The sequence below is a fragment of the Xenopus laevis genome, chromosome 8L, assembly GCF_017654675.1.
Source record: "Xenopus laevis strain J_2021 chromosome 8L, Xenopus_laevis_v10.1, whole genome shotgun sequence".
NCBI classification, from domain to species: domain Eukaryota; kingdom Metazoa; phylum Chordata; class Amphibia; order Anura; family Pipidae; genus Xenopus; species Xenopus laevis.
In genome coordinates this window covers 111,785,743-111,811,878 of record NC_054385.1, presented here as the reverse complement: position 1 = coordinate 111,811,878, position 26,136 = coordinate 111,785,743, and the positions used below count along the sequence as shown (strand labels likewise).

Genomic DNA, 26,136 nt, shown 5'->3' with positions numbered 1-26,136 from the left:
TGCAGTTCAGTAATTCAGGTGCAGACTCTAAACTATTACAATTTTGCAGCATTTAGTTGATCCATTTCTCAGCAGTATCTCTGGAGTATTAGCAACTATTGTATCAATTCTAACAGCTGCCTGTAATGAAACCCAGGGATTCTGCTCAGCAGGAACAAAGATAGGAAATGTATCAACTAAATGTATCCATTTAGAACAGTTTACAGGGTCGGCGACCCCCCTTACCAGAGCTGCTTCAGAAGGTGAAAATGACACTTCACACAAAACGGTCACACAGAAAATTAGGTCATCAGAAAAAGTCGTTATTTCTGGTGATCTATCTGAAAACAACTAGTTGTTTGAAGGTGAACTACCCCTTTAAAGGCACCCCATCAAAATTTTCCGGCCTGCTTGGTCGAGTTAATATCCAAGTCTTCTGTCTATAACTGTTAGCTAGTCTCCCGCTGTACACGCATTGAACATACAATATTTGTGTCTATGGCCACCTTAACTTTCAAAGCAGTTTGGAAAGATTCTAATTGTTATGTCTGGTCACATTTATCAATGGTGCAGTTAGAGGTGAACTGGATTTTGGTGCTATTTTGGTATTTGCATGTTGGGCAGGGAAGTTTGCAGTTATTTAATCGGAGGGGCTAATTGAAAGCAAATAGTTTTGAGGAGGGAGGACGTTCACCGGTAAATTTAACACTTATGATGATAAATATCTAGAATATGGACTTCAAAAACATCCATGTTTAAAGGAGAAACATTGTATTGATCACCTTTGCTGCTGGAAAGCTTTTGTGCCCCCAATAAAGTGCATTCAATTAATGTGTCATTTATGTGCATTCAATTAATATATAATTTACAGCGCCAATCTATACAAAAACTTAAACAGATTAAAGGTAAAGTAAACAAGTGTCTTGTAATTTCTAATTTTTTTTTTTTAAATATACTTGTTGCAGCCTAAAGGTTTGTCGTGATTAAAAATATAAAATGACGATTTGTAGGACAGGTAAACGAAATCTCTCTCTTACACTTATACCAGGTAACTTTACGAAATTGGAGAGAACAAGCTAAATAAATTGAAAATCACAAGAAATCAATTAAGATTAATATCACATTTTTTATACTTTAAATGTCTATTGTAGTTACTTAAATTAAAATTCTTTTAATGGGTATATACTTCCAGAATTGGATTGGCATCAACTATGTAGGCTGAAATTAAATGATCATGAAATGATTTTCTTGGAATGGATAAGTATATAGTTTATGTATGTGCAATGTAAGTAAAATGTCTTTGACCACATATTGAGAAATCTGTCCATTAAACGCTTACTCTACAGGGTCAGACTAGCCAACTGGGTTGCTGAACGAAATGTTGGTGAGCTGTGATATTTTTGGGTTCTTCTGCAATTAGCCTGTTAATATAAGTTGTGTGTGTGTTTCAGATAGGCTTGTGCTTTGTTTTTTTGGGTGCATGTCTTGTGTTTAACAGCAAATTGAAATGTACATGATCTAGAGCAGGTTAAGATGCAGAACATACCAGCTATATGTAGAAGCATGAATAGTAGTTAAAGGAACAATAACACCAAAAAAAAAAATCAAACTGTTTTAAAGGACAATATAATGTAGTGTTGCCCTGCACTGGTACAACTGGTGTGTTTGCTTCAGAAACACTACTGTAGGTTATATAAAGAAGCTGCTGTGTAGCCATGGGGGCAGCCATTCAAGTAGACAATACACTGTAGATAACATGTTTTTTTTAAGAATCCCATTGTAGACTACACATCTTATGTTATATGCTGTGTAACTTGTGCCTTTTCTTCTTTTTCAGCTTTGAACGGCTGCTCCCATGGCTACTACACATGAGCTTGTTTTATATAAAATATAATAGAGTTTCTGAAGTGAGCACATCAGTGCAGCACAACTGTAAATTACATTTTCATAACGTTAAACACTTAGGTTAAAAAATTTTTTTTGAAAAAAGTATTTATTTATCTGCCTGAATTAGTAATGATTTAAGGTGCGTGTGAGTGTTTTTCCAATGTGATTATGTTTATCGAAGAATTGTAAATCAGAATATAGGAGTAAGACTATGTATACTTTATTTTGGATTTGGGTTATTGCTAATTATGTAGTTACTATATGTAAAATCTGTTACAGACCATGTTTGTTGTGTTTTCTAATAGAAGTCGATATGTTGTTGTACAGTGACATCTAGTGGTGTATTGTGCCTATTCTTGTTTAATACCGTATATAGAAGATATCAGGAGGCAAAAGTGTGTTCCTGCCTCAAGAAAACCAAGACAAGAAATTGCGTTATGAGTCTGGCTTCAACAAGGCGAAGGAAAAGTCCTTCCGAACTTCTAGACAGTATAAGTCTTGTAGAGAGTACTCCATGCAGTCTTCCTAGAGATCAGGATGTCCAAGTACCAGAGAAGCATTGAAGAGACCTGGGCTTTTTTCCTCCACCCCATCTATCTCCATTCATCAATGAGGGTGGCAAGGCCAAGAACATGGTAGAACGAGTTTAGCCAAATTTTCACATGTCTGGTCCACAACTATCAAGTACGCATTGGTACAAAGTGTAGTAGAATCAGGATTTTTCCTGGAATTAAAAATGGTACCAAAGAGATTTTTCATAGTCTATCATGAAGGCAACAGAGTCGAACAAGAAATTAGCAAAAGAATATTTGAATTAATTGTTCAAATGAAGAGCAATAGAAATAGTTACTCCTCAGGAAAGACTAAAGGAGTTTTTCTGATTAAAGAAAAAAAACAAAACCATTGCGCGCATTAAGGCCAGTGCTAGACATGAGGAAACTAAACAAATGTTTGCAAGCAGGAAAATTCTAGATCCAATCATTATCTTCCATTATGCAAGCAGTCTCAGGAGGAGATTGGTTGACAAGCATAGACTTGAAATCCTACTTTCATTTACCGATTGGACACAGGAAGTATCTGAGCTTTGCGATGAATGACATACATGTATACTTCAGATGCCTGCCGGTTGGTTTAGCTCAGTCCCCAAGAGTATTTACTACAGTGTTAGTGACCCTCATCATGGAATTAAGAAAGGAGGGTTTGGCAGTGTATCATTATCTGGACCATATCTTGAAGGCAAACTCAAAGTCAGAAACATACTATTGTAAAGAAGTTTTTAGTAACCCATGGTTGGGTGGTAAACCAGAAAAAGAGCAATTTGTTTCCCACTCAGTCACTTCAATATTTGGTGGCTCTCTTTCAAACTCTGCTGAATTTGGTCAGTCTTCCAGTAAACACACAATGTAAAGTGATCGACTTAATAAAAGATTTCAAGAGACAAAAAAAAGTCTTCTAAGAATGGTAAACCAGACTCACATTTACAAGAAAAATATAGTGCCACCACAGGAGATCAGAAGAGGCCTGTTCTGGTATTCTCTGGGTACAAGAAGAAGAAGAAGAAAAAAATTACATTTTAACAAACTGAGCAGCCAAGTATCAGCAAAGTTTTATATGGAGTTGGAAGTATGGCACACCCTTGAGAGCCATTAAGATTTACATGGAAAGAACAAAGATATGGAGAAAGTCAGACATGTTGTTAATAATTCCAAATGGATCCAGTAAAGCTCCAACTAAGAGAATGATTAGCTCCTGGATCGTGGCCGCTATTGCAAAAGCATATAATATGGCAGAAAGGAATGTCCCAAAATGGTTGAAGGCTCATTCTACCAGGGCATTGGCAAGTTCCTGGTCGGCACGAGCCAGGGAGTCGTCAGAAAGTATCTGTAAATGGGCAAGATGGTGATTGTTAAATACGTTTGTGAAACATTAAAAGCTGGCGCTCCCCTTCAGAAAGCCAATCACGATCCTTCGTGCAACGTCTCCATTTATCCTCCCTCCCTGCCTTCCTTATAGGAGATAGCCAGGGATGAGAAATCGTGTGCCACACAATGTATCGTTGCCCTCTTACCTTTTTAGAAGAGGAGCGGAAGCGTCGTTTTGCTAAGTTATTAATTAAAAACGGTTTTGTGATTTAGTTTTGGGGTTTTAAATTTTCAATGTATACTAACAAATTGTTTTAAAAAAATTTTTTTTGATGCTACTAGACCTTTAAAGGAGAATTCAACTGTAATAAAAACAAGTTTCAGCTCCGAAAGTCACGAAAATTTCTGAAAAATTTAGGGGCATTTGCCCGGGGGGGGGGTTTTTAATTACAGGTTGAATTCTCATTTAATACCGAGACTAGTGGGTAAGGGATGAAGTAGAACTCAAACTATTGGAGGGAGGTGCTGTCCCCTAGCCTGTAGGGTGATTTAACCCATTGGTTAATGCTGCCATGGAAGTGACCAGGTTACAGAAATTATGTATAAATAATTTCCTGTTGTGTTTAATAAAATATTGTAGCAGTTTGTGATAGAAAAATGTGTAGTTGTGTTAGCTGCTGGTTAAACTATGTTAAAGTAATGTGCGGCTAAGTAATGTGTTGTATAGGGCAAAGAACTGCTCTATCTATGTCTTGCAATGTTAAATTGACCCTTTTCTATTGTTTTTGAGATTGTTAATGTGGAGAGTAATAATTCAATGCACTTTGTTTTTAAAGCATTTAATAGGTTTAATTAACACTGAGACTTTAAATCCTGCCTAGAAGTATTCAAGATTGTATATTTATATAAAACAGTAAATATTATGCAATATATGATCTTGTGTGAAGCTGTGTAGTAATAATTTGTTGCAGAAAAAGTAATTTGTCTTTTTTTGGGGTTTTTATTATCGATGTTGGAAATTATAGTTGGTATCTATATAAAGGGAAGGGACTGTGTAAATTAAATATCTAATGTGTAGCTTTGTAATTATATGTATTATTGCTGTCATATTTGTATATTAAGTTTATTTATAAAGTTTTTTTTACTATTTGTTGTGTTAGGATGTAAATTATAGTGTAAACTATATATAGAAGAATAATCTGTTGATTCAGAAAGTGTTTAGAGTACCATAACTTGCTGAATGGTAAGCCTGTGCAAGTGTTTAAATTTTGTCAGCATATTGGAATTTCCCTAAGATATTAGAAATGAAAGTTATGTTTACAGAATATAATGAAATATGTAGTAGGTGCTATTCATTGAGCATCAAGTAACAATATAGAAGTATAAAAAGTTAATAGTATACATATTTCACTGTATTCTTTTAAAATCTAACATTGAAAAGGAACAGTACAATTAAAATTTCACATCCGTTGAAATAAATTCACATGGTAACAGCTGCATGTTTGCGCTATAAAGACTGCTATAGTTTATATAATTGAGCTGCTCTGTAGGCATGGGCTATTGAATCTGAATAAAAGGAGAAGAGACTTTGGTTACATGGCACATAACATGAAATCCCTGTCTAATAAGTTGGTGTTTAATCTGTTTCAAACTCTGTTTTTATTATTATTCTATTAACATGTATTTATATAGCGCCAACATATTGCGTAGCACTGTAAAGTAAATGTGATTATACAACTACATCACATGAATTACATACATAGAATATATGGAGTAACAAACATCACAATCAATACAGGTACAAAAAGGTGAGGAAGGCCCTATGCATAGGTATACAGTCTAAAGGGAAGAGAGTAATACACAAGGTGTGGGAGTGGGCAAGATCGAATTAAGTGGGTGAGAAATGTGGTATTGTATGTGGTGTTGCGTTTGGTAGTTAAGCAGAGTGAGGGTAGGCTTCTCGAAAAAAGTGCGTTTTCAGAGATTTTGAAAGCAGAAAGGTTGGGAGAAAGTCGGACAGACCATGGAAGAGCGTTCTAGAGAAGGGGTGCAGCCCTTGCAAAGTCTTGAATGCGAGCATGTGAGGAGGTAATGAGAGAAGAGTTGAGTAGCAGGTCAGTAGAGGAGCGTAGTAAGCGAGTGGGTGAGTATATAGAGATGAGTTTAGAGATGTAGGGTGGAGCAGAGTTGTGAAGTGCTTTGAAAGTCAGTGTCATTAATATGAATTTGATTCTGAAAGGTAATGGAAGCCAGTGCAGGGATTGATAGAATGGCGAGGCAGAGTAGGAGCGGTTGCTGAGGTGTATGAGCCTCGCAGCAGTGTTCATTATGGACTGGAGAGGTGACAGTCTCTGGAGGGGGAGGCCAATTAAAAGAGAGTTACAGTAGTCTAGACGCGATATGACGAGAGAGTGAATAAGAATTTTGGCAGTATCTTGGGTGATAAATAAATCATCGTATTTTGGATATGTTCCTTAGGTGTTAGTGACGATTTAATAAGTGACTGGATATGAGGAGTGAATGACGGCAGAATCTAGGATAACCCCCAAGGCACCGGACCTGGGGAGAGGGGGTGATAGTGTAGTTGTTAACTATGATGGATACTTCGGGGATGCTACTGGTGTTAGTTGGAGGAAAGAGAACCATTTCAGTTTTAGAGAGGTTTAGTTTAAGGTAGCGTTGCGACATCCAGGTAGAGATAGCGGACAGGCAGGAGGAGACGCGAATCAGGAGTTGTGGGTTGAGATCAGGAGATGAGCGATAGATCTGAGTATCGTCAGCATAGAGGTGGTAGTGAAAACCATACGAATTAATTAATTTGCCAAGGGAGGAAGTATAGAGGGACAATAGTAATGGTCCCAGGACAGAGCCTTGAGGAACTCCAACATAAAGAGGTAGATGATACTCCATTGTAGGAGACACTGAAGGAACGATTGGTGATGTAAGAAGAGAACTAGGACAGGGCTGTGTCACGAAGGCCAAGCGACTGGAGGGACTGGAAGAGGAGAGGGTGATCTACAGTGTCAAATGCGGCTGAGAGATCAAGCAGTATTAGTAGTGAGTAGTTTTTTCTCTTATTTCCAGAATGAATTCATGTTACCTGCTATGGCTACACAGAAGTTGGTTTGTGGAAATTATAATGGTGCTTTTGAACAATACATGTTAGGATCAGTGCTGGAATTGGGCAGGGATGCCATCCCTTCACTTTATTTCTGTGAAATAGCATCCCCCTCAGTGGGGATGCAAGTGTTTTGAATTCCGGAACTGTCTTTTGCTCCTCTCCACTTCTGTATGCAAATACAATGCAGAGGTAAAATATAATATAGTTAAATACAGTATATAGAAGGTTAAAGGAGAGAAAAGGTTGCTGTGAGAGATGTAGAAAAGATAGAGAAGTGCTAAACAGATAAAGAAGGTGGAGGCATCAGAAAGGGTTATAGAGAAAAGAAGAAAATGAGAGAGAAAATTAAGGTATTAAACAGCATCAGATTAAGGAATAGTGAGAGAATATCATATATAAAATAATCTTGGGTAATGTCACAAAACCGACTCACTCACTCAACCACGCTTAACTCTTGGGTTTGGCTACAAGGGGTTACAATAAGTCTCTCAATCACCTTACACACAGGTTAGACGAACATCAGACACCCCAAAAACACACCAACACCCACAAAGTTCATTCGCTGCCACCATCTATCATTAACAGGCGATAGAAACCTAATGTGTCTATTCCCCTGCCCTCTATAACAGGTAATAACTCGCACTACACAATACATCAAACACTCTCTCTCCTATGGTAGTTACTCAGGGAAAGATCCTACTAGTCTAACAAGCACTCCAGCAGCCAAAGGGTTAATCTACATTCAAACACACTTTCCTGCTAGCCGTACTAGTTTTCCAACATACAAATAGGCAACTTTCCCTTTCCACACATACGAAGAGCTCATACACGTAGGCACAAGCATTCATAGGGGCAATGAGTTTGTTTAGAGCAGAGGGACTAACGTATTAAATGATATTTAATGTTTAAAAGAAACAGTGCATATGTATATATATAAAAATGATATTACAAAGGTGACACATAGTTGCAAATACAGTAAATAAAATAAAAGGGAGTAAAAACAGTAAATAAAATAAAAGGGAGTAAAAACACAAAGAAAACCCTTACTTTACCAAGTTTTGAAGTTGTTAGTGTATTTCCTCTGAGGCACGAGTTAGAAGCTGGACATACAATCCACTGAAAAAATGGAGCCTCCTTGTATGACAATGTGATATTGGGAATGTCACCTTTTTATTTCCTGCTGGGACTCTCCACTCATTACCTTATGCATGAGGTAGGAGTGCCCAGGAACATGTCATTTACGACCCCCTGCAGGGGGTTTACTACTCTCAAGCAATATTCCCCAATATCCCTTAATATAATATGGGTACTTGCTAGTACCCAATACTATAATAAAAACATGGGCAGGCTGTGATCCATATGGGGGCAAGAAGAACAAGTCCCCCAGGAACCAGCTCTAACAGGTGGGTATAGGCTAGTCCTGTTTGGTATTGTTAGGAAGCATGTGACCTCCTCATAACCAATATGTAAGTTATGAGGTTGTGAATCCTATGACACAGGAGATATGGATACTTTCCTATAATCCATAATTTTCTACTAGCCATCCCCCTTGCTGCTGTAGGTCCACAGCTCTGTTCTTTGATCAGCCGATCAAAGAACAGACTGACCCAGCTTCCTTGCCCAAATGTTGTGGCTCCAGACCGTCACAGATGACAGATATGGATGTCACCTTTCTACAGCCCCCTGGTGAGATATACAATAAAGGGTCTCTGTGTGAGCCTGAGACTGAGTAATTACAGTATTAACTTTTAAAATGCCAGTGCAAGGTGGCCCTGGCATGACAGGTAATATAGAATATGATGTGGTTGTGCTGTTATGACAATACACAGAAAAAGGTGCTGTGTTTGCAGTAGCTGAATTGGCAGCCAAGAAAAGTCATATGCACAATTTTTATTGTGGGGTGGGGGGGTCCCAACAGGTCACATACATAAATCTATGCATACTGGGCATCAAACTGTGCATTAGATGGAAATCCCAAAAAAGAAATAGCAAAATGGCTTTGCTTTAAAGTGGGTATAACCAGAAAGTATTGGTGCGTAAGGCTTTTTATAACTATGGGTGTGGCTTATGGTTGTGGTAGGGGCTTGTTTTAGCACGCTGCACTACGCTCCTCACACAGAGCATCCCTCCACTTTTTTCACTCCAATTTAAGCGCTGGTAAGGATTACCTGTTTAGTATAAAGTCTATTGTATTTGAAACATTTGCGTGCACTACTAGATATATTGTTACTGTTACTTGAAATGGAAATATAACACAAGTTATTATAAAGTTATAAATTAATTGCCCAATATAAAAAAAAAAAATTTCAAATTATTTCTACCAAATTCCTAAAGACATGGTGTTTAATTTTCTTTTCCATTTACATATTCTTTCATACACAGCTATAGTAGAAGTCTATCATCATGGGCAACAGTGAAGATAGGGAGAATGGAGAGCTAGCATATGTTTCTATGGCTATATACATACATTAATTTTATGAATATTAAAACACTTTTTCATTGTAGATTAAAAAGATTCTCCATAACTGAAAAAAGGGGAAACATTATAGGGGACATGTTAGTTTGGAAACTTTTTTTTTTATTTATACTACCTTGTAAAAAAATAGATTTAATTATGTTTGCTGTTATTATAACTGATCATTTTCTTTTGCAAGCGTCGTCGTCGCCGCCGCAAAGAAATTATGCAAATAGGGTTTGCCGGGGCAGTCGGGAAGGTGCTGGGAGTGTGCGGGCCTCAGGCCGGCGAGGCCGATGAAGGTCCGAAACAGGGCCTGAGCCAGAGAGGGCCTGGGGCTGGGAGCCCCCGGGTCCGGGCCGACTGGATGTGGTGTTGCCTGGATGTGGTGTGGGCTTGGGCCGGAGTTGTGCTGCCGGCAGGGCCCAGCCCTCCCTCTCCCCATGGAGGCATGTCTAGCCTGGCTTTGGGCCCGTCTGCGCGCGCGCCTTTCGGGTTATCGCTTCTCGGCCTTTTGGCTAAGATCAAGTGTAGTATCTGTTCTTATCAGTTTAATATCTGATACGTCCCCTATCTGGGGACCATATATTAAATGGATTTTTGGAACAGGGAGATGGAAGAAGAGCTTGCTCTGTCCACTCCACGCATCGACCTGGTATTGCAGTACCTCCAGGACCGGTGCACTTCTCTTACTCAGTTTGAAAAAGCAGAAAAAGAAGCAGCAAACGAGCTGTGGGGAAATGAAAAGGCCAGCAAGCAAAGTTTGGGAGGACAAGCAGTGCAGGAGACAGAGAGCCGTGGAGCAAGGAGGAAGCCGACGGTGGTGCACAATGCAGCATGGCAGGCCAGCAGAAGCACAAGAAAGGCAGGCAGGCAGGCAGGCAGGCAGGCAGGCAGGCAGGCAGGCAGGCAGGCAGGCAGGCACATTTGGTAGTTGTTGTCTTGTTGTCTTGTGATCCCGCCGGCTGTGTTCAGCTGTGAGTTGTTGCAGGAACGAGCCGATTGCATGAACGAGCTGGTTGTGGCCGTCACAAAGAGGCGGGGCTATGCAAATAGGGTTTGCCGGGGCAGTCGGGAAGGTGCTGGGAGTGTGCGGGCCTCAGGCCGGCGAGGCCGATGAAGGTCCGAAACAGGGCCTGAGCCAGAGAGGGCCTGGGGCTGGGAGCCCCCGGGTCCGGGCCGACTGGATGTGGTGTTGCCTGGATGTGGTGTGGGCTTGGGCCGGAGTTGTGCTGCCGGCAGGGCCCAGCCCTCCCTCTCCCCATGGAGGCATGTCTAGCCTGGCTTTGGGCCCGTCTGCGCGCGCGCCTTTCGGGTTATCGCTTCTCGGCCTTTTGGCTAAGATCAAGTGTAGTATCTGTTCTTATCAGTTTAATATCTGATACGTCCCCTATCTGGGGACCATATATTAAATGGATTTTTGGAACAGGGAGATGGAAGAAGAGCTTGCTCTGTCCACTCCACGCATCGACCTGGTATTGCAGTACCTCCAGGACCGGTGCACTTCTCTTACTCAGTTTGAAAAAGCAGAAAAAGAAGCAGCAAACGAGCTGTGGGGAAATGAAAAGGCCAGCAAGCAAAGTTTGGGAGGACAAGCAGTGCAGGAGACAGAGAGCCGTGGAGCAAGGAGGAAGCCGACGGTGGTGCACAATGCAGCATGGCAGGCCAGCAGAAGCACAAGAAAGGCAGGCAGGCAGGCAGGCAGGCAGGCAGGCAGGCAGGCAGGCAGGCAGGCAGGCAGGCACATTTGGTAGTTGTTGTCTTGTTGTCTTGTGATCCCGCCGGCTGTGTTCAGCTGTGAGTTGTTGCAGGAACGAGCCGATTGCATGAACGAGCTGGTTGTGGCCGTCACAAAGAGGCGGGGCTATGCAAATAGGGTTTGCCGGGGCAGTCGGGAAGGTGCTGGGAGTGTGCGGGCCTCAGGCCGGCGAGGCCGATGAAGGTCCGAAACAGGGCCTGAGCCAGAGAGGGCCTGGGGCTGGGAGCCCCCGGGTCCGGGCCGACTGGATGTGGTGTTGCCTGGATGTGGTGTGGGCTTGGGCCGGAGTTGTGCTGCCGGCAGGGCCCAGCCCTCCCTCTCCCCATGGAGGCATGTCTAGCCTGGCTTTGGGCCCGTCTGCGCGCGCGCCTTTCGGGTTATCGCTTCTCGGCCTTTTGGCTAAGATCAAGTGTAGTATCTGTTCTTATCAGTTTAATATCTGATACGTCCCCTATCTGGGGACCATATATTAAATGGATTTTTGGAACAGGGAGATGGAAGAAGAGCTTGCTCTGTCCACTCCACGCATCGACCTGGTATTGCAGTACCTCCAGGACCGGTGCACTTCTCTTACTCAGTTTGAAAAAGCAGAAAAAGAAGCAGCAAACGAGCTGTGGGGAAATGAAAAGGCCAGCAAGCAAAGTTTGGGAGGACAAGCAGTGCAGGAGACAGAGAGCCGTGGAGCAAGGAGGAAGCCGACGGTGGTGCACAATGCAGCATGGCAGGCCAGCAGAAGCACAAGAAAGGCAGGCAGGCAGGCAGGCAGGCAGGCAGGCAGGCAGGCAGGCAGGCAGGCAGGCAGGCACATTTGGTAGTTGTTGTCTTGTTGTCTTGTGATCCCGCCGGCTGTGTTCAGCTGTGAGTTGTTGCAGGAACGAGCCGATTGCATGAACGAGCTGGTTGTGGCCGTCACAAAGAGGCGGGGCTATGCAAATAGGGTTTGCCGGGGCAGTCGGGAAGGTGCTGGGAGTGTGCGGGCCTCAGGCCGGCGAGGCCGATGAAGGTCCGAAACAGGGCCTGAGCCAGAGAGGGCCTGGGGCTGGGAGCCCCCGGGTCCGGGCCGACTGGATGTGGTGTTGCCTGGATGTGGTGTGGGCTTGGGCCGGAGTTGTGCTGCCGGCAGGGCCCAGCCCTCCCTCTCCCCATGGAGGCATGTCTAGCCTGGCTTTGGGCCCGTCTGCGCGCGCGCCTTTCGGGTTATCGCTTCTCGGCCTTTTGGCTAAGATCAAGTGTAGTATCTGTTCTTATCAGTTTAATATCTGATACGTCCCCTATCTGGGGACCATATATTAAATGGATTTTTGGAACAGGGAGATGGAAGAAGAGCTTGCTCTGTCCACTCCACGCATCGACCTGGTATTGCAGTACCTCCAGGACCGGTGCACTTCTCTTACTCAGTTTGAAAAAGCAGAAAAAGAAGCAGCAAACGAGCTGTGGGGAAATGAAAAGGCCAGCAAGCAAAGTTTGGGAGGACAAGCAGTGCAGGAGACAGAGAGCCGTGGAGCAAGGAGGAAGCCGACGGTGGTGCACAATGCAGCATGGCAGGCCAGCAGAAGCACAAGAAAGGCAGGCAGGCAGGCAGGCAGGCAGGCAGGCAGGCAGGCAGGCAGGCAGGCAGGCAGGCACATTTGGTAGTTGTTGTCTTGTTGTCTTGTGATCCCGCCGGCTGTGTTCAGCTGTGAGTTGTTGCAGGAACGAGCCGATTGCATGAACGAGCTGGTTGTGGCCGTCACAAAGAGGCGGGGCTATGCAAATAGGGTTTGCCGGGGCAGTCGGGAAGGTGCTGGGAGTGTGCGGGCCTCAGGCCGGCGAGGCCGATGAAGGTCCGAAACAGGGCCTGAGCCAGAGAGGGCCTGGGGCTGGGAGCCCCCGGGTCCGGGCCGACTGGATGTGGTGTTGCCTGGATGTGGTGTGGGCTTGGGCCGGAGTTGTGCTGCCGGCAGGGCCCAGCCCTCCCTCTCCCCATGGAGGCATGTCTAGCCTGGCTTTGGGCCCGTCTGCGCGCGCGCCTTTCGGGTTATCGCTTCTCGGCCTTTTGGCTAAGATCAAGTGTAGTATCTGTTCTTATCAGTTTAATATCTGATACGTCCCCTATCTGGGGACCATATATTAAATGGATTTTTGGAACAGGGAGATGGAAGAAGAGCTTGCTCTGTCCACTCCACGCATCGACCTGGTATTGCAGTACCTCCAGGACCGGTGCACTTCTCTTACTCAGTTTGAAAAAGCAGAAAAAGAAGCAGCAAACGAGCTGTGGGGAAATGAAAAGGCCAGCAAGCAAAGTTTGGGAGGACAAGCAGTGCAGGAGACAGAGAGCCGTGGAGCAAGGAGGAAGCCGACGGTGGTGCACAATGCAGCATGGCAGGCCAGCAGAAGCACAAGAAAGGCAGGCAGGCAGGCAGGCAGGCAGGCAGGCAGGCAGGCAGGCAGGCAGGCAGGCAGGCACATTTGGTAGTTGTTGTCTTGTTGTCTTGTGATCCCGCCGGCTGTGTTCAGCTGTGAGTTGTTGCAGGAACGAGCCGATTGCATGAACGAGCTGGTTGTGGCCGTCACAAAGAGGCGGGGCTATGCAAATAGGGTTTGCCGGGGCAGTCGGGAAGGTGCTGGGAGTGTGCGGGCCTCAGGCCGGCGAGGCCGATGAAGGTCCGAAACAGGGCCTGAGCCAGAGAGGGCCTGGGGCTGGGAGCCCCCGGGTCCGGGCCGACTGGATGTGGTGTTGCCTGGATGTGGTGTGGGCTTGGGCCGGAGTTGTGCTGCCGGCAGGGCCCAGCCCTCCCTCTCCCCATGGAGGCATGTCTAGCCTGGCTTTGGGCCCGTCTGCGCGCGCGCCTTTCGGGTTATCGCTTCTCGGCCTTTTGGCTAAGATCAAGTGTAGTATCTGTTCTTATCAGTTTAATATCTGATACGTCCCCTATCTGGGGACCATATATTAAATGGATTTTTGGAACAGGGAGATGGAAGAAGAGCTTGCTCTGTCCACTCCACGCATCGACCTGGTATTGCAGTACCTCCAGGACCGGTGCACTTCTCTTACTCAGTTTGAAAAAGCAGAAAAAGAAGCAGCAAACGAGCTGTGGGGAAATGAAAAGGCCAGCAAGCAAAGTTTGGGAGGACAAGCAGTGCAGGAGACAGAGAGCCGTGGAGCAAGGAGGAAGCCGACGGTGGTGCACAATGCAGCATGGCAGGCCAGCAGAAGCACAAGAAAGGCAGGCAGGCAGGCAGGCAGGCAGGCAGGCAGGCAGGCAGGCAGGCAGGCAGGCAGGCACATTTGGTAGTTGTTGTCTTGTTGTCTTGTGATCCCGCCGGCTGTGTTCAGCTGTGAGTTGTTGCAGGAACGAGCCGATTGCATGAACGAGCTGGTTGTGGCCGTCACAAAGAGGCGGGGCTATGCAAATAGGGTTTGCCGGGGCAGTCGGGAAGGTGCTGGGAGTGTGCGGGCCTCAGGCCGGCGAGGCCGATGAAGGTCCGAAACAGGGCCTGAGCCAGAGAGGGCCTGGGGCTGGGAGCCCCCGGGTCCGGGCCGACTGGATGTGGTGTTGCCTGGATGTGGTGTGGGCTTGGGCCGGAGTTGTGCTGCCGGCAGGGCCCAGCCCTCCCTCTCCCCATGGAGGCATGTCTAGCCTGGCTTTGGGCCCGTCTGCGCGCGCGCCTTTCGGGTTATCGCTTCTCGGCCTTTTGGCTAAGATCAAGTGTAGTATCTGTTCTTATCAGTTTAATATCTGATACGTCCCCTATCTGGGGACCATATATTAAATGGATTTTTGGAACAGGGAGATGGAAGAAGAGCTTGCTCTGTCCACTCCACGCATCGACCTGGTATTGCAGTACCTCCAGGACCGGTGCACTTCTCTTACTCAGTTTGAAAAAGCAGAAAAAGAAGCAGCAAACGAGCTGTGGGGAAATGAAAAGGCCAGCAAGCAAAGTTTGGGAGGACAAGCAGTGCAGGAGACAGAGAGCCGTGGAGCAAGGAGGAAGCCGACGGTGGTGCACAATGCAGCATGGCAGGCCAGCAGAAGCACAAGAAAGGCAGGCAGGCAGGCAGGCAGGCAGGCAGGCAGGCAGGCAGGCAGGCAGGCAGGCAGGCACATTTGGTAGTTGTTGTCTTGTTGTCTTGTGATCCCGCCGGCTGTGTTCAGCTGTGAGTTGTTGCAGGAACGAGCCGATTGCATGAACGAGCTGGTTGTGGCCGTCACAAAGAGGCGGGGCTATGCAAATAGGGTTTGCCGGGGCAGTCGGGAAGGTGCTGGGAGTGTGCGGGCCTCAGGCCGGCGAGGCCGATGAAGGTCCGAAACAGGGCCTGAGCCAGAGAGGGCCTGGGGCTGGGAGCCCCCGGGTCCGGGCCGACTGGATGTGGTGTTGCCTGGATGTGGTGTGGGCTTGGGCCGGAGTTGTGCTGCCGGCAGGGCCCAGCCCTCCCTCTCCCCATGGAGGCATGTCTAGCCTGGCTTTGGGCCCGTCTGCGCGCGCGCCTTTCGGGTTATCGCTTCTCGGCCTTTTGGCTAAGATCAAGTGTAGTATCTGTTCTTATCAGTTTAATATCTGATACGTCCCCTATCTGGGGACCATATATTAAATGGATTTTTGGAACAGGGAGATGGAAGAAGAGCTTGCTCTGTCCACTCCACGCATCGACCTGGTATTGCAGTACCTCCAGGACCGGTGCACTTCTCTTACTCAGTTTGAAAAAGCAGAAAAAGAAGCAGCAAACGAGCTGTGGGGAAATGAAAAGGCCAGCAAGCAAAGTTTGGGAGGACAAGCAGTGCAGGAGACAGAGAGCCGTGGAGCAAGGAGGAAGCCGACGGTGGTGCACAATGCAGCATGGCAGGCCAGCAGAAGCACAAGAAAGGCAGGCAGGCAGGCAGGCAGGCAGGCAGGCAGGCAGGCAGGCAGGCAGGCAGGCAGGCACATTTGGTAGTTGTTGTCTTGTTGTCTTGTGATCCCGCCGGCTGTGTTCAGCTGTGAGTTGTTGCAGGAACGAGCCGATTGCATGAACGAGCTGGTTGTGGCCGTCACAAAGAGGCGGGGCTATGCAAATAGGGTTTGCCGGGGCAGTCGGGAAGGTGCTGGGAGTGTGCGGGCCTCAGGCCGGCGAGGCCGATGAAGGTCCGAAACAGGGCCTGAGCCAGAGAGGGCCTGGGGCTGGGAGCCCCCGGGTCCGGGCCGACTGGATGTGGTGTTGCCTGGATGTGGTGTGGGCTTGGGCCGGAGTTGTGCTGCCGGCAGGGCCCAGCCCTCCCTCTCCCCATGGAGGCATGTCTAGCCTGGCTTTGGGCCCGTCTGCGCGCGCGCCTTTCGGGTTATCGCTTCTCGGCCTTTTGGCTAAGATCAAGTGTAGTATCTGTTCTTATCAGTTTAATATCTGATACGTCCCCTATCTGGGGACCATATATTAAATGGATTTTTGGAACAGGGAGATGGAAGAAGAGCTTGCTCTGTCCACTCCACGCATCGACCTGGTATTGCAGTACCTCCAGGACCGGTGCACTTCTCTTACTCAGTTTGAAAAAGCAGAAAAAGAAGCAGCAAACGAGCTGTGGGGAAATGAAAAGGCCAGCAAGCAAAGTTTGGGAGGACAAGCAGTGCAGGAGACAGAGAGCCGTGGAGCAAGGAGGAAGCCGACGGTGGTGCACAATGCAGCATGGCAGGCCAGCAGAAGCACAAGAAAGGCAGGCAGGCAGGCAGGCAGGCAGGCAGGCAGGCAGGCAGGCAGGCAGGCAGGCAGGCACATTTGGTAGTTGTTGTCTTGTTGTCTTGTGATCCCGCCGGCTGTGTTCAGCTGTGAGTTGTTGCAGGAACGAGCCGATTGCATGAACGAGCTGGTTGTGGCCGTCACAAAGAGGCGGGGCTATGCAAATAGGGTTTGCCGGGGCAGTCGGGAAGGTGCTGGGAGTGTGCGGGCCTCAGGCCGGCGAGGCCGATGAAGGTCCGAAACAGGGCCTGAGCCAGAGAGGGCCTGGGGCTGGGAGCCCCCGGGTCCGGGCCGACTGGATGTGGTGTTGCCTGGATGTGGTGTGGGCTTGGGCCGGAGTTGTGCTGCCGGCAGGGCCCAGCCCTCCCTCTCCCCATGGAGGCATGTCTAGCCTGGCTTTGGGCCCGTCTGCGCGCGCGCCTTTCGGGTTATCGCTTCTCGGCCTTTTGGCTAAGATCAAGTGTAGTATCTGTTCTTATCAGTTTAATATCTGATACGTCCCCTATCTGGGGACCATATATTAAATGGATTTTTGGAACAGGGAGATGGAAGAAGAGCTTGCTCTGTCCACTCCACGCATCGACCTGGTATTGCAGTACCTCCAGGACCGGTGCACTTCTCTTACTCAGTTTGAAAAAGCAGAAAAAGAAGCAGCAAACGAGCTGTGGGGAAATGAAAAGGCCAGCAAGCAAAGTTTGGGAGGACAAGCAGTGCAGGAGACAGAGAGCCGTGGAGCAAGGAGGAAGCCGACGGTGGTGCACAATGCAGCATGGCAGGCCAGCAGAAGCACAAGAAAGGCAGGCAGGCAGGCAGGCAGGCAGGCAGGCAGGCAGGCAGGCAGGCAGGCAGGCAGGCACATTTGGTAGTTGTTGTCTTGTTGTCTTGTGATCCCGCCGGCTGTGTTCAGCTGTGAGTTGTTGCAGGAACGAGCCGATTGCATGAACGAGCTGGTTGTGGCCGTCACAAAGAGGCGGGGCTATGCAAATAGGGTTTGCCGGGGCAGTCGGGAAGGTGCTGGGAGTGTGCGGGCCTCAGGCCGGCGAGGCCGATGAAGGTCCGAAACAGGGCCTGAGCCAGAGAGGGCCTGGGGCTGGGAGCCCCCGGGTCCGGGCCGACTGGATGTGGTGTTGCCTGGATGTGGTGTGGGCTTGGGCCGGAGTTGTGCTGCCGGCAGGGCCCAGCCCTCCCTCTCCCCATGGAGGCATGTCTAGCCTGGCTTTGGGCCCGTCTGCGCGCGCGCCTTTCGGGTTATCGCTTCTCGGCCTTTTGGCTAAGATCAAGTGTAGTATCTGTTCTTATCAGTTTAATATCTGATACGTCCCCTATCTGGGGACCATATATTAAATGGATTTTTGGAACAGGGAGATGGAAGAAGAGCTTGCTCTGTCCACTCCACGCATCGACCTGGTATTGCAGTACCTCCAGGACCGGTGCACTTCTCTTACTCAGTTTGAAAAAGCAGAAAAAGAAGCAGCAAACGAGCTGTGGGGAAATGAAAAGGCCAGCAAGCAAAGTTTGGGAGGACAAGCAGTGCAGGAGACAGAGAGCCGTGGAGCAAGGAGGAAGCCGACGGTGGTGCACAATGCAGCATGGCAGGCCAGCAGAAGCACAAGAAAGGCAGGCAGGCAGGCAGGCAGGCAGGCAGGCAGGCAGGCAGGCAGGCAGGCAGGCAGGCACATTTGGTAGTTGTTGTCTTGTTGTCTTGTGATCCCGCCGGCTGTGTTCAGCTGTGAGTTGTTGCAGGAACGAGCCGATTGCATGAACGAGCTGGTTGTGGCCGTCACAAAGAGGCGGGGCTATGCAAATAGGGTTTGCCGGGGCAGTCGGGAAGGTGCTGGGAGTGTGCGGGCCTCAGGCCGGCGAGGCCGATGAAGGTCCGAAACAGGGCCTGAGCCAGAGAGGGCCTGGGGCTGGGAGCCCCCGGGTCCGGGCCGACTGGATGTGGTGTTGCCTGGATGTGGTGTGGGCTTGGGCCGGAGTTGTGCTGCCGGCAGGGCCCAGCCCTCCCTCTCCCCATGGAGGCATGTCTAGCCTGGCTTTGGGCCCGTCTGCGCGCGCGCCTTTCGGGTTATCGCTTCTCGGCCTTTTGGCTAAGATCAAGTGTAGTATCTGTTCTTATCAGTTTAATATCTGATACGTCCCCTATCTGGGGACCATATATTAAATGGATTTTTGGAACAGGGAGATGGAAGAAGAGCTTGCTCTGTCCACTCCACGCATCGACCTGGTATTGCAGTACCTCCAGGACCGGTGCACTTCTCTTACTCAGTTTGAAAAAGCAGAAAAAGAAGCAGCAAACGAGCTGTGGGGAAATGAAAAGGCCAGCAAGCAAAGTTTGGGAGGACAAGCAGTGCAGGAGACAGAGAGCCGTGGAGCAAGGAGGAAGCCGACGGTGGTGCACAATGCAGCATGGCAGGCCAGCAGAAGCACAAGAAAGGCAGGCAGGCAGGCAGGCAGGCAGGCAGGCAGGCAGGCAGGCAGGCAGGCAGGCAGGCACATTTGGTAGTTGTTGTCTTGTTGTCTTGTGATCCCGCCGGCTGTGTTCAGCTGTGAGTTGTTGCAGGAACGAGCCGATTGCATGAACGAGCTGGTTGTGGCCGTCACAAAGAGGCGGGGCTATGCAAATAGGGTTTGCCGGGGCAGTCGGGAAGGTGCTGGGAGTGTGCGGGCCTCAGGCCGGCGAGGCCGATGAAGGTCCGAAACAGGGCCTGAGCCAGAGAGGGCCTGGGGCTGGGAGCCCCCGGGTCCGGGCCGACTGGATGTGGTGTTGCCTGGATGTGGTGTGGGCTTGGGCCGGAGTTGTGCTGCCGGCAGGGCCCAGCCCTCCCTCTCCCCATGGAGGCATGTCTAGCCTGGCTTTGGGCCCGTCTGCGCGCGCGCCTTTCGGGTTATCGCTTCTCGGCCTTTTGGCTAAGATCAAGTGTAGTATCTGTTCTTATCAGTTTAATATCTGATACGTCCCCTATCTGGGGACCATATATTAAATGGATTTTTGGAACAGGGAGATGGAAGAAGAGCTTGCTCTGTCCACTCCACGCATCGACCTGGTATTGCAGTACCTCCAGGACCGGTGCACTTCTCTTACTCAGTTTGAAAAAGCAGAAAAAGAAGCAGCAAACGAGCTGTGGGGAAATGAAAAGGCCAGCAAGCAAAGTTTGGGAGGACAAGCAGTGCAGGAGACAGAGAGCCGTGGAGCAAGGAGGAAGCCGACGGTGGTGCACAATGCAGCATGGCAGGCCAGCAGAAGCACAAGAAAGGCAGGCAGGCAGGCAGGCAGGCAGGCAGGCAGGCAGGCAGGCAGGCAGGCAGGCAGGCACATTTGGTAGTTGTTGTCTTGTTGTCTTGTGATCCCGCCGGCTGTGTTCAGCTGTGAGTTGTTGCAGGAACGAGCCGATTGCATGAACGAGCTGGTTGTGGCCGTCACAAAGAGGCGGGGCTATGCAAATAGGGTTTGCCGGGGCAGTCGGGAAGGTGCTGGGAGTGTGCGGGCCTCAGGCCGGCGAGGCCGATGAAGGTCCGAAACAGGGCCTGAGCCAGAGAGGGCCTGGGGCTGGGAGCCCCCGGGTCCGGGCCGACTGGATGTGGTGTTGCCTGGATGTGGTGTGGGCTTGGGCCGGAGTTGTGCTGCCGGCAGGGCCCAGCCCTCCCTCTCCCCATGGAGGCATGTCTAGCCTGGCTTTGGGCCCGTCTGCGCGCGCGCCTTTCGGGTTATCGCTTCTCGGCCTTTTGGCTAAGATCAAGTGTAGTATCTGTTCTTATCAGTTTAATATCTGATACGTCCCCTATCTGGGGACCATATATTAAATGGATTTTTGGAACAGGGAGATGGAAGAAGAGCTTGCTCTGTCCACTCCACGCATCGACCTGGTATTGCAGTACCTCCAGGACCGGTGCACTTCTCTTACTCAGTTTGAAAAAGCAGAAAAAGAAGCAGCAAACGAGCTGTGGGGAAATGAAAAGGCCAGCAAGCAAAGTTTGGGAGGACAAGCAGTGCAGGAGACAGAGAGCCGTGGAGCAAGGAGGAAGCCGACGGTGGTGCACAATGCAGCATGGCAGGCCAGCAGAAGCACAAGAAAGGCAGGCAGGCAGGCAGGCAGGCAGGCAGGCAGGCAGGCAGGCAGGCAGGCAGGCAGGCAGGCACATTTGGTAGTTGTTGTCTTGTTGTCTTGTGATCCCGCCGGCTGTGTTCAGCTGTGAGTTGTTGCAGGAACGAGCCGATTGCATGAACGAGCTGGTTGTGGCCGTCACAAAGAGGCGGGGCTATGCAAATAGGGTTTGCCGGGGCAGTCGGGAAGGTGCTGGGAGTGTGCGGGCCTCAGGCCGGCGAGGCCGATGAAGGTCCGAAACAGGGCCTGAGCCAGAGAGGGCCTGGGGCTGGGAGCCCCCGGGTCCGGGCCGACTGGATGTGGTGTTGCCTGGATGTGGTGTGGGCTTGGGCCGGAGTTGTGCTGCCGGCAGGGCCCAGCCCTCCCTCTCCCCATGGAGGCATGTCTAGCCTGGCTTTGGGCCCGTCTGCGCGCGCGCCTTTCGGGTTATCGCTTCTCGGCCTTTTGGCTAAGATCAAGTGTAGTATCTGTTCTTATCAGTTTAATATCTGATACGTCCCCTATCTGGGGACCATATATTAAATGGATTTTTGGAACAGGGAGATGGAAGAAGAGCTTGCTCTGTCCACTCCACGCATCGACCTGGTATTGCAGTACCTCCAGGACCGGTGCACTTCTCTTACTCAGTTTGAAAAAGCAGAAAAAGAAGCAGCAAACGAGCTGTGGGGAAATGAAAAGGCCAGCAAGCAAAGTTTGGGAGGACAAGCAGTGCAGGAGACAGAGAGCCGTGGAGCAAGGAGGAAGCCGACGGTGGTGCACAATGCAGCATGGCAGGCCAGCAGAAGCACAAGAAAGGCAGGCAGGCAGGCAGGCAGGCAGGCAGGCAGGCAGGCAGGCAGGCAGGCAGGCAGGCACATTTGGTAGTTGTTGTCTTGTTGTCTTGTGATCCCGCCGGCTGTGTTCAGCTGTGAGTTGTTGCAGGAACGAGCCGATTGCATGAACGAGCTGGTTGTGGCCGTCACAAAGAGGCGGGGCTATGCAAATAGGGTTTGCCGGGGCAGTCGGGAAGGTGCTGGGAGTGTGCGGGCCTCAGGCCGGCGAGGCCGATGAAGGTCCGAAACAGGGCCTGAGCCAGAGAGGGCCTGGGGCTGGGAGCCCCCGGGTCCGGGCCGACTGGATGTGGTGTTGCCTGGATGTGGTGTGGGCTTGGGCCGGAGTTGTGCTGCCGGCAGGGCCCAGCCCTCCCTCTCCCCATGGAGGCATGTCTAGCCTGGCTTTGGGCCCGTCTGCGCGCGCGCCTTTCGGGTTATCGCTTCTCGGCCTTTTGGCTAAGATCAAGTGTAGTATCTGTTCTTATCAGTTTAATATCTGATACGTCCCCTATCTGGGGACCATATATTAAATGGATTTTTGGAACAGGGAGATGGAAGAAGAGCTTGCTCTGTCCACTCCACGCATCGACCTGGTATTGCAGTACCTCCAGGACCGGTGCACTTCTCTTACTCAGTTTGAAAAAGCAGAAAAAGAAGCAGCAAACGAGCTGTGGGGAAATGAAAAGGCCAGCAAGCAAAGTTTGGGAGGACAAGCAGTGCAGGAGACAGAGAGCCGTGGAGCAAGGAGGAAGCCGACGGTGGTGCACAATGCAGCATGGCAGGCCAGCAGAAGCACAAGAAAGGCAGGCAGGCAGGCAGGCAGGCAGGCAGGCAGGCAGGCAGGCAGGCAGGCAGGCAGGCACATTTGGTAGTTGTTGTCTTGTTGTCTTGTGATCCCGCCGGCTGTGTTCAGCTGTGAGTTGTTGCAGGAACGAGCCGATTGCATGAACGAGCTGGTTGTGGCCGTCACAAAGAGGCGGGGCTATGCAAATAGGGTTTGCCGGGGCAGTCGGGAAGGTGCTGGGAGTGTGCGGGCCTCAGGCCGGCGAGGCCGATGAAGGTCCGAAACAGGGCCTGAGCCAGAGAGGGCCTGGGGCTGGGAGCCCCCGGGTCCGGGCCGACTGGATGTGGTGTTGCCTGGATGTGGTGTGGGCTTGGGCCGGAGTTGTGCTGCCGGCAGGGCCCAGCCCTCCCTCTCCCCATGGAGGCATGTCTAGCCTGGCTTTGGGCCCGTCTGCGCGCGCGCCTTTCGGGTTATCGCTTCTCGGCCTTTTGGCTAAGATCAAGTGTAGTATCTGTTCTTATCAGTTTAATATCTGATACGTCCCCTATCTGGGGACCATATATTAAATGGATTTTTGGAACAGGGAGATGGAAGAAGAGCTTGCTCTGTCCACTCCACGCATCGACCTGGTATTGCAGTACCTCCAGGACCGGTGCACTTCTCTTACTCAGTTTGAAAAAGCAGAAAAAGAAGCAGCAAACGAGCTGTGGGGAAATGAAAAGGCCAGCAAGCAAAGTTTGGGAGGACAAGCAGTGCAGGAGACAGAGAGCCGTGGAGCAAGGAGGAAGCCGACGGTGGTGCACAATGCAGCATGGCAGGCCAGCAGAAGCACAAGAAAGGCAGGCAGGCAGGCAGGCAGGCAGGCAGGCAGGCAGGCAGGCAGGCAGGCAGGCAGGCACATTTGGTAGTTGTTGTCTTGTTGTCTTGTGATCCCGCCGGCTGTGTTCAGCTGTGAGTTGTTGCAGGAACGAGCCGATTGCATGAACGAGCTGGTTGTGGCCGTCACAAAGAGGCGGGGCTATGCAAATAGGGTTTGCCGGGGCAGTCGGGAAGGTGCTGGGAGTGTGCGGGCCTCAGGCCGGCGAGGCCGATGAAGGTCCGAAACAGGGCCTGAGCCAGAGAGGGCCTGGGGCTGGGAGCCCCCGGGTCCGGGCCGACTGGATGTGGTGTTGCCTGGATGTGGTGTGGGCTTGGGCCGGAGTTGTGCTGCCGGCAGGGCCCAGCCCTCCCTCTCCCCATGGAGGCATGTCTAGCCTGGCTTTGGGCCCGTCTGCGCGCGCGCCTTTCGGGTTATCGCTTCTCGGCCTTTTGGCTAAGATCAAGTGTAGTACCTTTGGAACCACTTGGTCCTCTGGCTGGCAAGACCAAAGAGGAGTATCTGTTCTAATGATCCTATCTGAAGAACGGAGAAACCATTGGTCCTCTGGACTAGGCTGAGAAGCAGAAGCTTGATGAAAGCTGGGCCGCTGTGCTCCCATGAGGGTGGCCCCTGACTTGCATTTTGAGTCGGGGGAGATGCTCATGCACCCATGCTTAATCAAGCTTCACTTCCTTTGCCCTTGCCATTAGGTGGGCGGGAAGTCTTTTCTTTTTCTGGCTGCCAACCAGAGCCTTGCAAAAGGCAACCAATGGCCTTGCACCGCCCACTCCAGCACCTTTTTTGTGTCTGGTTTGAGCACCCTGGATGGGGTCACGGTCTTTTGGCTGGACTCGCAGGCCATGATTCGCCCTGGGGGAAGCTTCGGCAGAACCCAGGGTAGACGGGACTCCCCCTAGCTTCGGCGAAGGGGAGTCCAAACGTCCCCAAACCCCTTCGGGGGGGCGGGGTGGTGGGCCCTCCCTAGCTTCGGCGAAGGGGGACCCACCCGTTCGAGCTGTTCGCTGGCGGTAGCTGGGAACAGCTTGGGCAACGGAGCCCATGCCTTCGGGTAGGACTCGGAAGGATGATTCAATATCATCTGTTCTTAGACAGGATCTGGAGGAGACCAAGGAGGGCCTGAAAAGGCACTTTGAGGAAGAATCCAAGCGCATCATCTTCCGCTCAAAAGTGGAGACTCTAGAGAAGGGGAAAAAATGCAACTCCTTCTTCTTCAGGAAGCTTCACTCCGGCCACACACCCCTGACAGAACTCCGCAATGAGACCGGCACCCTCCAGTCAGGAAAGGAGGGAGTGATGGGAGTGGTCACCGACTACTACAGCTCCCTCTATGCAGAGAAAGAGACGGACGAGACATCGGCTGATAAGTTCCTGTCAGAGCTCTTCGCCGAGTGCATCAGACGGAATCCAGAGATCAGAGGGATCACCGCACCAGGACCTTCCAGATCCCAGATCAAGTGCTCGCTGTACATGGACGACGTGACCATCTTCTGCGCTGACCAACCGTCGGTGAGAGCTCTCGTCCAGACCTGCGAGGACTTCGGCAAAGCTTCAGGTGCTAAAGTCAACTGCGGAAAGTCAGAGACCCTGCTCTTCGGAGAATGGAACCTGACTTCGGACGCTGTCCCCTTCTCTATCAAGTCGGACTTCATCAAGATTCTTGGAGTTTGGTTTGGCGGCGAGGGCGCTGCCCTGAAGTGCTGGGATGAAAGAATGGCGAAAGTACGACAAAAGATTGGCCTCTGGAGCCTCAGAGACCTCACCATCGAAGGGAAGACACTGGTGCTGCGGAACGAGATTCTTCCTGTTCTTCAGTACATGGCTCAGGCCTGGCCTCCACTGGCCACGGTCTGCAGGGCCATCACAAGGGCAGTGTTTCACTTCATCTGGGGCTCCAAGATGGACAGAGTAAAGCGGTCAGTTATGTACAAGGAGCCCCGCAAAGGTGGGAAAGGTGTCCTCGATATCCCCACCCTGCTGAGAAGCTTCTTCGTGTGCAACTGCATCCGCCAGACAATCACCTGCAAAGACAAGGACTCTGCTGGCAGCTCTATGTCCCGCTTCTTCCTGTTGCCACTCTGGCGCGTGCTAGGGTGGGACAAGTGGGACAGCTCCTACCCTTTCAACTGGAACACCCCTTGGTTTTACCTGGATGTTACAAAGTTTGTGAGGGAACACCATCTGGAGGGAGTCAAGCCCGACTTGTGGAAACCAAAAACCATCCACAAGTTGATCAGAGCAAGAGACGAAATGGAGTCTATTCCAGGGCTCCCTGAGGACACCGCAAAGGTTGTTTGGGGGAATGTTTCTTCAGACAGACTTACCAACAAGCACAAGGACATTGCATGGATGGCTATTCAGGGGGGTTTGCCTCTCAGAACCTTCATGCATGCCCGCAACCTGTGTAGATACCGCCACTGCCCAAGGTGCATCATTCATGAAGAAACATCTATGCACGTCTTCTGGGATTGCAGATTTACACAGGTCCTGCTTGATGCCCTGGAACATGAGCTCAGAGACTGTGTGCCAAGAAATTTCCTTACACATCACGCGATGTTGTACGGACTGTTTCAGGGCACTCATACGGAAGGGGCAATTCAGGAAGCCTGGCGCCTTATGAACTCTATTAAGGACGTTTTGTGGTTTTCTAGGAATCGCCTCATCCTTCGGAGGGAGAGGACAAGCATCCAAGACTGCCGCAGGCTGATCCACAGTCTGCTGCGTGACTACAACATCCGCGACAGCCTTGAGGAAGAAGAGGACTAAACTCCCTCTCCTTCCCCCCTTGCCCTCCCCTCACTGTCA

At 50.2% G+C, this 26,136-nt stretch overlaps 17 non-coding genes and 1 pseudogene across 17 annotated transcripts; all 18 read left to right on the top strand.

Annotated features, from left to right (window-relative positions):
* Window positions 1–9,802: 9,802 nt before the first annotated feature.
* LOC121397379 lies at window positions 9,803–9,993 on the top strand. The gene has a single exon (XR_005963632.1). It is a non-coding gene; the product is annotated as a U2 spliceosomal RNA (small nuclear RNA).
* A 629-nt stretch (window positions 9,994–10,622) lies between these two features.
* On the top strand, window positions 10,623–10,813 carry LOC121397378. The gene has a single exon (XR_005963631.1). It is a non-coding gene; the product is annotated as a U2 spliceosomal RNA (small nuclear RNA).
* A 629-nt stretch (window positions 10,814–11,442) lies between these two features.
* On the top strand, window positions 11,443–11,633 carry LOC121397377. The gene has a single exon (XR_005963630.1). It is a non-coding gene; the product is annotated as a U2 spliceosomal RNA (small nuclear RNA).
* Window positions 11,634–12,262: 629 nt separating this feature from the next.
* On the top strand, window positions 12,263–12,453 carry LOC121397376. Its single transcript, XR_005963629.1, has one exon. It is a non-coding gene; the product is annotated as a U2 spliceosomal RNA (small nuclear RNA).
* Window positions 12,454–13,082: 629 nt separating this feature from the next.
* On the top strand, window positions 13,083–13,273 carry LOC121397375. Its single transcript, XR_005963628.1, has one exon. It is a non-coding gene; the product is annotated as a U2 spliceosomal RNA (small nuclear RNA).
* Window positions 13,274–13,902: 629 nt separating this feature from the next.
* Window positions 13,903–14,093, top strand: LOC121397374. Its single transcript, XR_005963627.1, has one exon. It is a non-coding gene; the product is annotated as a U2 spliceosomal RNA (small nuclear RNA).
* A 629-nt stretch (window positions 14,094–14,722) lies between these two features.
* On the top strand, window positions 14,723–14,913 carry LOC121397373. Its single transcript, XR_005963626.1, has one exon. It is a non-coding gene; the product is annotated as a U2 spliceosomal RNA (small nuclear RNA).
* Window positions 14,914–15,542: 629 nt separating this feature from the next.
* Window positions 15,543–15,733, top strand: LOC121397501. The gene has a single exon (XR_005963724.1). It is a non-coding gene; the product is annotated as a U2 spliceosomal RNA (small nuclear RNA).
* Window positions 15,734–16,362: 629 nt separating this feature from the next.
* On the top strand, window positions 16,363–16,553 carry LOC121397500. The gene has a single exon (XR_005963723.1). It is a non-coding gene; the product is annotated as a U2 spliceosomal RNA (small nuclear RNA).
* A 629-nt stretch (window positions 16,554–17,182) lies between these two features.
* Window positions 17,183–17,373, top strand: LOC121397499. Its single transcript, XR_005963722.1, has one exon. It is a non-coding gene; the product is annotated as a U2 spliceosomal RNA (small nuclear RNA).
* A 629-nt stretch (window positions 17,374–18,002) lies between these two features.
* On the top strand, window positions 18,003–18,193 carry LOC121397498. Its single transcript, XR_005963721.1, has one exon. It is a non-coding gene; the product is annotated as a U2 spliceosomal RNA (small nuclear RNA).
* Window positions 18,194–18,822: 629 nt separating this feature from the next.
* LOC121397497 lies at window positions 18,823–19,013 on the top strand. The gene has a single exon (XR_005963720.1). It is a non-coding gene; the product is annotated as a U2 spliceosomal RNA (small nuclear RNA).
* Window positions 19,014–19,642: 629 nt separating this feature from the next.
* On the top strand, window positions 19,643–19,833 carry LOC121397496. Its single transcript, XR_005963719.1, has one exon. It is a non-coding gene; the product is annotated as a U2 spliceosomal RNA (small nuclear RNA).
* A 629-nt stretch (window positions 19,834–20,462) lies between these two features.
* Window positions 20,463–20,653, top strand: LOC121397495. Its single transcript, XR_005963718.1, has one exon. It is a non-coding gene; the product is annotated as a U2 spliceosomal RNA (small nuclear RNA).
* A 633-nt stretch (window positions 20,654–21,286) lies between these two features.
* On the top strand, window positions 21,287–21,477 carry LOC121397494. Its single transcript, XR_005963717.1, has one exon. It is a non-coding gene; the product is annotated as a U2 spliceosomal RNA (small nuclear RNA).
* A 629-nt stretch (window positions 21,478–22,106) lies between these two features.
* Window positions 22,107–22,297, top strand: LOC121397493. The gene has a single exon (XR_005963716.1). It is a non-coding gene; the product is annotated as a U2 spliceosomal RNA (small nuclear RNA).
* A 629-nt stretch (window positions 22,298–22,926) lies between these two features.
* On the top strand, window positions 22,927–23,117 carry LOC121397492. The gene has a single exon (XR_005963715.1). It is a non-coding gene; the product is annotated as a U2 spliceosomal RNA (small nuclear RNA).
* A 629-nt stretch (window positions 23,118–23,746) lies between these two features.
* On the top strand, window positions 23,747–23,871 carry LOC121397439 (annotated as a pseudogene).
* The last annotated feature ends 2,265 nt before the right edge of the window (window positions 23,872–26,136 follow it).